Here is a 7,500-nt window from a genome sequence, read left to right on the forward strand (position 1 = left end):
TTTTTTTATAAATTTAATTTGTGCTTGCATATGTATGTTCTTCCATAATTACCAAGACGTAACACAATACACACACACACACACACACACACACACACACACACACACACACACACACACACACACACACACACACATACACACACACACACACACACGCACATACACACACCTATCGTCAGCTAAAACACACATATCAAGTGTACATAAGCACAGCTCCATCGAAAAGAGAATTTTGCTCGTGCGAATAAACTAAAGAAATATCGAAGTCTGCCTCAGCCTGCTCCTTGCTCGGGTAAAAATCCATGTTATCTTGGGGATTCGGTGTAAGGAATCAAGACAAGCTCCTCACTGGGCGTGGGTGGGGGCGTGGATGGGGGGGGGGAGGATATGGGTGAAGGTAGGGGATAGGGAATGAGCGTAAAGGAGGGGGGGGAGGGAGAGGGAGTAGAGGTTCTCCTGTAGACAAGTAGACATAAAGTATTTACTACTCGGGATGGTCTATCAAAGATAACGATACGATCCGTCTTGGAGGATTATTCCCATCTTGTTGATTCGCTGTAGGATTTCGGTCACTAACTTCTTGGGGAGGAGATTCCCTCACGCAGACGCTTAGAGCTGACGTAAATCTGTCTTGGAAAAAGGATTTAGATTTAGTGTTGCCGCACTGAGGAGGCCCCGCCATGCTCTTACACCAACGCGTTTAACTGTTAGTCTTTCCTTATGCTGTTTCTCGATCTCCTCTTTAAGCGAGCTTTATAATTTCCCTTTACTCCTTATTCTCCCCTTCTACGATAGAACATAGAAATCTATCGTCGTTGGATTGATATATCGTCGTTGTACCATTCCAAACTATTTACCTTCTTCCTAAGTCATATATAGCCACGCTACTAAGTCTTGTTCGCTGGCGTCTTTTTTACTTATTTTTCTTTCACACGTTCCCCCAATTATTAGTATGGATTATGCACTGTTGCGAATGCAGAACATCTCTTTAGTGATGTCGCCGCGAGGTAAGTTCAGCGCTTTTGTGTATTCCGCCAGGAAATGGCTTATCAGATGTCTTACGTCTACAGAGACTAGAGTGGAAATTCTGAGGAAAGTCTTGTTTTCTATTATGCTAATGCCTTGAATCTGTTTCGAAAGTTTAAACATGTCGAATTGAAACTATAAAAAGAGTTCGTTGTGTTAAGTATTTTATTTCCGGCGTCTTTTCCAAAGCGCTGATGTAGTCGGCTAGTATTGAGGTGTAAAATGTATATGCTGATTGCATATTACCTTGCTAAACCAAAAGAGGATGCGATATGACCAAAGTAATTAAAACTCCAACCAAGATTATGTTCACTCTGCGTCCCAAGCGCATAACTGAGAAATGTTCACTTTCATATTTCAGAAAGTATTCTCAGCTGCTCTTAAAATGTTTTAATCCTATTTGTAAGTTTAAGCCTCTAATCCCCAAGTTATCGCTGACTGAGAGAAGCGTTTCTATAGCTAGAATTGGGAAAAAATGATTTAGAAAGCCTTCTCTTATAAGCGCATAAAGGAATCCATTGTAAACACTTGACAGAGTTGGCGAGCCCACTTGTCTACCGAGTCCACGCCGCCACACTAAAGAGGATATCCAATATAAACCAGCCTATCATGAAGTGGCAACCTCGCCCTAACCCTCCTCAATCCCATCTCCCCCTCACACCGCTACAAAACAAATAAAAACAAAAATAAACCCACTCGCGCCAAATTTCCCAGCAGGCCCGGGGAGTGACATGAGGCTCACCCGCTAGCCAGAGTCTTGCTCTCCGCTCTCCCAGGCTCTCCCCCACCTGCTCGCCCTCCCATCTCCGCTGCTCCTGTCAAACTCTCCCCATCATACAAGGGATGCTAGGCCTTTTAATATATATTTATCCTCGACATTTCAAACATTAGCTAATTCGATAACTGATTGTGGTTCGAAATTCGTAATGCATAGTTAAAATCCGTTGTTTCTGCTATATTTGATATGCTAACAGTACATGTAAATCACCATCCGTGTATCCTACAGATTCACACGCAGCGTTTACATGGCAGCGTGTTATGCCGGGTGATATAACATCATGGTGTTTGCCTCCATCGCATTAAAGTGTGTAATTGCTCGGCAAAATGGTACCGGAGCCAACGTGTTCTCCTTCGCCCTTGCAGCGAGCGCCCGTAACACAGCACACAAGAAGACATCCCCTCCCCCAGCAGACACCCCCCTCCCTTTACACACGCAAAACAGCTCCCCCCCATAAAAGACTCCTTCCCCCCACATAAGACGGCCTCCCCCACAAAAGACTCCCTTCCCCACATAAGACACCCCCACCCACCCCCTACACACACACGAGACGGCCCCCCGCGAGGTAGTAGGGCACACCGCAACTCGGGATGACAACACAGCCAAACGTGCGGTCGCATCTGCAGTTTGTCAGGCAGAAGGTGAAGGCTGGCGGGAGGGGTTGCTGGGCCTCGCCACCGCCGTCCTCAGGCTGGGAACAAAAGCCGGCAATACTGCACGATGTCTAAAAGCAAGTCAGTGGGTCGCGGGGACAGATTGACAGCGCTTGTTGCCCTAATACGTTATCGTGGTTGGAACGCTCGCTGCCATCATGTTTAAGGATGGTGAATGAAGTTGGAAAGAAAAAAGTGAATGAGAGAGAGAGAGAGAGAGAGAGAGAGAGAGAGAGAGAGAGAGAGAGAGAGAGAGAGAGAGAGAGAGAGAGAGAGAGAGAGAGAGAGAGAGAGAGAGAGAGAGAGGGGAGGAGGAGAGAGAGAGAGAGAGAGAGAGAGAGGAGAGAGAGGGAGAGAGAGAGAGAGAGAGAAGAGAGAGAAGAGAGAGAGAGAGAGAGAGAGAGAGAGAGAGAGAGAGAGAGAGAGGAAGAGAGAGAGAGAGAGAGAGAGAGAGAGAGAGAGAGAGAGAGAGAGAGAGAGAGAGAGAGAGAGAGAGAGAGAGAGAGAGAGAGAGAGAGAGAGAGAGAGAGAGAGAGATAACATCCTAAACACGCGATGAGGAGATGAGAAAGAGCAGTAAAGCGAGTGTATGGATTCCCCTTACGACCTGCCGGCAACACGAGAGCCTCGAAGCGGCCGAGGACGACGTGTGTAGCGCGGGTGATGATGATGAGGGAGATACAGAAGAAAAAAAGAAAAAGAAAAAAGAGAGATGTCGGAATCGCTCTGAAAATTCTAGGATGTAGATATTCTCCTTCCTACCCCCTCCCTCTCCTCTCCCTCCCCTTCTCTTTACTCCAATTCCCTCCTTCTACCTCTCCCTTCCCTCCACCCTCTCCCCTCCTTGCCTTTCCCTTGTACCCTCCCCTCCTCTCCTCTCTCCCCTCTCCCTTACTTTCTTCCCTCCCCTTTCCTTTTCCCTTCCTTCCCCCCTCCCATCCGTTCCCTCACCCCTTTCTTCCCTTCCTCCCCCCCTTCCCTCATCCCTTTCCCTCCCCCTCTCCTAACTGACTCTAAGAGACCACAAGTTCCCGCAAGACCGGAAATGATTCCTGGGTATCCAAAGTTTCCTTCGTGATGGTAAATAGTCGAGAAACCCAAGATTTTCTCCGTGCCTCCGAGAGAGAGAGAAAAAAACAACAAAAAAACAGAGAGCTGTGATGCTGCTCGGAGATTGATTATTGTTATAAATCGGAATAACTTCTTAGGTTGGGGAGGGGAAGGGGAGGGGGGTGGATCTAAGTTAGTCTGGGAAGAGGGGGAAGGGGAGTGGATAGTTAGAACGACCATAGTAATAATAGCATTCGAATTCAAGATTAAGATATTACCATCAAGGAATGGTTCGAAGACTGGAATCAGTAGAAGAATGGAGCAGTCGAGATGATGGACAAAGCATGGCAGTGATGATTAACACAAAACAAAAGTGGCAATTAAAGTTAAGAAAAAATAATACCAGAAACAGCACCAACACAACATTGTTAAAGGTCTTATGAAGGATGATGGTGATTGCCAGTTTTACTTATCAATTTAGGCCTTTATTTACCTATCGTATATTCAAATTGCGTTTCATTCCGAGATATTATCATTAAATTATTATCGTTACTTCGGACATTTAAGGCAAGAAAAATATCTAAAGAAATTTAACGCGCACAAGTGTTTTATTTTTTTGTTGTTCATGCAATGATAACTGTGTGCGTGTCTCCTTGTTTGCGTGAATGTTTGTCCGCGTGTGCATCTGTATAAACATTTGGGTCGATTCGCGCGTGTTCGAAAGTTAAAAGAAACCAAACTCTGTGTCGACAAGTTAATATTCCCGCGTTTTCGTACACAAACATCAAGTGTCGACCCAAGGCAGCAGGTGCGATGGGGCAGGCCCTTCTTGTCATGAGTAATTACGTGTAACTTTAACGTGGCAGGAAATGTCTTCTGTCTCTAGGGTAAACATCTGACATGAACAGACACTAAACATTGACTTAGCGGCTCTCGTATGCCACATGTGAACCATCGGAGAGGAATGAGATCTATAAAAGGGATTTCATTCAATGACAGGAAACAAAATATTTAGGGAAAGAGAGAGACAGGGACAGTGGAAGATTAGAGAGGGTCTGCGAGAGGAGGGATGAGGGGTAAAAAGGAAGTGACGTTGCGCTACGAATTGGGCCCCCCTACTCTCTCCCCCTCCTGCCCCCTCCCCGGCTACAGATCAGGCGCCGTTGTAAATCTTGCCAAATCTCCAAAAATCCTCATGAGCAGCACATATGGCGTACTGTCGCAGAGGCAACTAGGTTTACAAGCAGTTAGCACAGTACCAGAACATCGCCCTTAGTGACGGCGTGGCGCGACTGTGTCATGCCACGGGCAGCGTAATAAAATGTATTTATTTACAGAATTTACAAAGCGAAATTAAATTCTGCAGGAAATTTGCATGTTTATCACAAGTTTGGTTAAGACACTGCGCAAGGCATACGGCATCTTCGCCATGTTTGTAAAGACGAGGAAATCAGGGAAAGTAAATAAAAAATAAACAAACAAAAAGAAAAGCGAGGGAAGAGATTATACCGTCTCCTGTCTGCTTGAAGCATGACGGAGTTTCGGTATTATAAAGGGACTGTAAAAAATGCTGGCTTAATATGATGTGTATGTGACACTGTACCCGCCCGTTCGGACACGTCGACGTATAAAAAAAGGAAAACTTAGTATTTAGTGTACAACGTCAGTCCTGACCAATAGCACATTCGCGGAGGTACTGTCGTGGTTATGAACATCACCCTTACCTAAGAAATGGATAGTCAACATCGGAACAAAATATCTAGTTGGCAATACTCATGTTTCAGCCTTTCAAAATGGCCGAATGAGCATTTCTCCGCCATTAACACATCGGAACACGTGTGAAAGTTCTTTACGTCGCTAGTTTAAAGAAGGAGACTCGGACCAAGAGCACGTACACGTCCAACTTTTTTTTTTTTTTAGCGATTTAGTGTCGATATAGATGACCTTGACCTCCTCTCTCTGACCTCCTCTGTTTGTAGCTTCGATCGAAAATTCGTCTTATTATGTTTACCAGACTCTTTTTTTTTCTCTCATACAAAAAAAAACTAAAAACAAAAATAAAAAAAATAAAATAAAAAAATGTCCATTAGTATTACGGAAATTGTATGAAATATTCCGTAACTTTAAGACCCTCCAAAATATCGTACGGTATGCCTTCGAAGTCTGGCTCTACATTTGAAGTCTATTTTGAGTTCTTTTCACATCTTTTGGTTCGTAATTCCTTCTAGATATTTTAGGCCAGTTTCCTCTCATTTTTTCAGTAGACCGAATTGATAACAAATATATATATATCAATATATGAAACAATTTTTGGGGAGACTGTAGATCAGCATTTCATGATTAATATTTTCTTACAAGTAAAAGAATCATATATCTATATTACCACATGACGGTCCCCTGACTAAAAGAAATTTCCTTTCACATAATTTTAAAGGTCTTTCGAAATTATTATTATTATTTTTTACAGATATCGGTTATTACTTCGAATACTTGTCATCCTTAAATTGTCAGTATGTCAGTATCATACATATTTTCGATAGCTTGGAGAATACGAAATCTCCACATGAATATCATGGCTTTCGGGATTTTATAGATTTCTTTTCCAAGTTCAACAAAGAAGAAAGCTAGCCGAGGGTATAAGACTCTAAACTATTTTACACACTCTTTCAAGTCACATTCATAGTTCACTTTTTAAACCCCGACTACTTCTTGTAAGTTTTGAGAACGTTCGCATTCATCTTTACGAGTCAAGGTCCTTCTCGCATCTCGCCCTGGAGTGTACATAGGATGCGTGGCAACGTCTTGATTTCAGCGAAGGAGTTTCACGCTTCCGTTTCCCAGCGCGCGCCGCCGATTCAGACACTACGTGACTCCCCCTCTCGAGTGCTTCGAACACCTCCGTAAAACAGCTTCGACTCCCGCGTGGTCGCAGCTGGCGAACGTCTAGCAGAAATGGCTGAATTACTCCTGTGCATCTCGCATTTAAGGATGACTCTTCCCTCCCGCAATATTTATCGGACACGCGGCTTGCTAAAACACATTTTCCGCGGAAGGGGGGGAATTTTGTGGAGAGGAAACATAATTTGGATTTATGAGTGGAATGTGGCGCAGACGGCGTTGTGGCGTCGACGAATGGAATGGCGCTGGTGGGAACCTTTTGGCCGCTTCACCCCCAACAAGATTTTTTTTTACGGCGGGACTCTTGATTGTGACCAGATCTAGCAGAGAGAGAGAGAGAGGGGGGGGGGGGGCGAGAACCGCATAGCGCAGAGGCAACGAGGTAAGGTGGAGGCGTTACTACGGAATGCAAAAAATCCAAGCTAATTAATAAAAGACAAACCAACCCGTAAGAAACGACTATTTCACAAAAAGAAACGGCGATGCACACGGCACTGCAGCGAAAATGTAACGATGGCGAAGGTACTTGAGACAGAGCTGAGGACGTCGTTATGATGAAATGGTGTAGTAATTAAGATGCACTGATGGCTATGGTATACGTTGGTGGGAAGTATAGTGTCTCCGATATGGTGTACCAGTAGTATAGTTCGGGAAAGCGGATAATAAAGAAGCATACAGATCCTACAACAAACCATAACACAAAACATAAAACAGACACAATGCTTTAATAATGAAAATGGAAAGGGATACGACTTCACAGGGGAAAAAATAATCAAACCGCGGGTGAGAAAATATAATAAGGACAACAAAAATGAAAAGGTAGTACACCAAGACAAGATGATACAAATGAAGAACATAAAAAAAAAACATAAACGACAAAAAAATGAAAGAATTTCTTCACTTGCGAAAATGACAGCATAAATAAGCACTAGAACCAACTATTACACACTGTCGATAAGATAAGAGCATAATTGATGTTAGAACTATAGAACAAGAAATTCCGAAGGAGAGCATATAATATACGGTATTGGAGAATCCTGGAGCAAGGATAATGCAGGTGGATGAATAATGTAGGAGGATAAATAACGCAAG

At 43.8% G+C, this 7,500-nt stretch overlaps 1 protein-coding gene across 3 annotated transcripts in view; it reads right to left on the reverse strand.

Moving 5' to 3' along the window:
* LOC122248780 (uncharacterized) overlaps window positions 1-7,500 on the reverse strand; it is a 192,345-nt gene that overhangs the window by 18,020 nt on the left and 166,825 nt on the right. The window lies entirely within an intron of this gene.

Source organism: Penaeus japonicus, unplaced genomic scaffold, assembly GCF_977035675.1.
Source record: "Penaeus japonicus unplaced genomic scaffold, GWHDUDI00000001_assembly GWHDUDI00000013, whole genome shotgun sequence".
Taxonomy (NCBI): domain Eukaryota; kingdom Metazoa; phylum Arthropoda; class Malacostraca; order Decapoda; family Penaeidae; genus Penaeus; species Penaeus japonicus.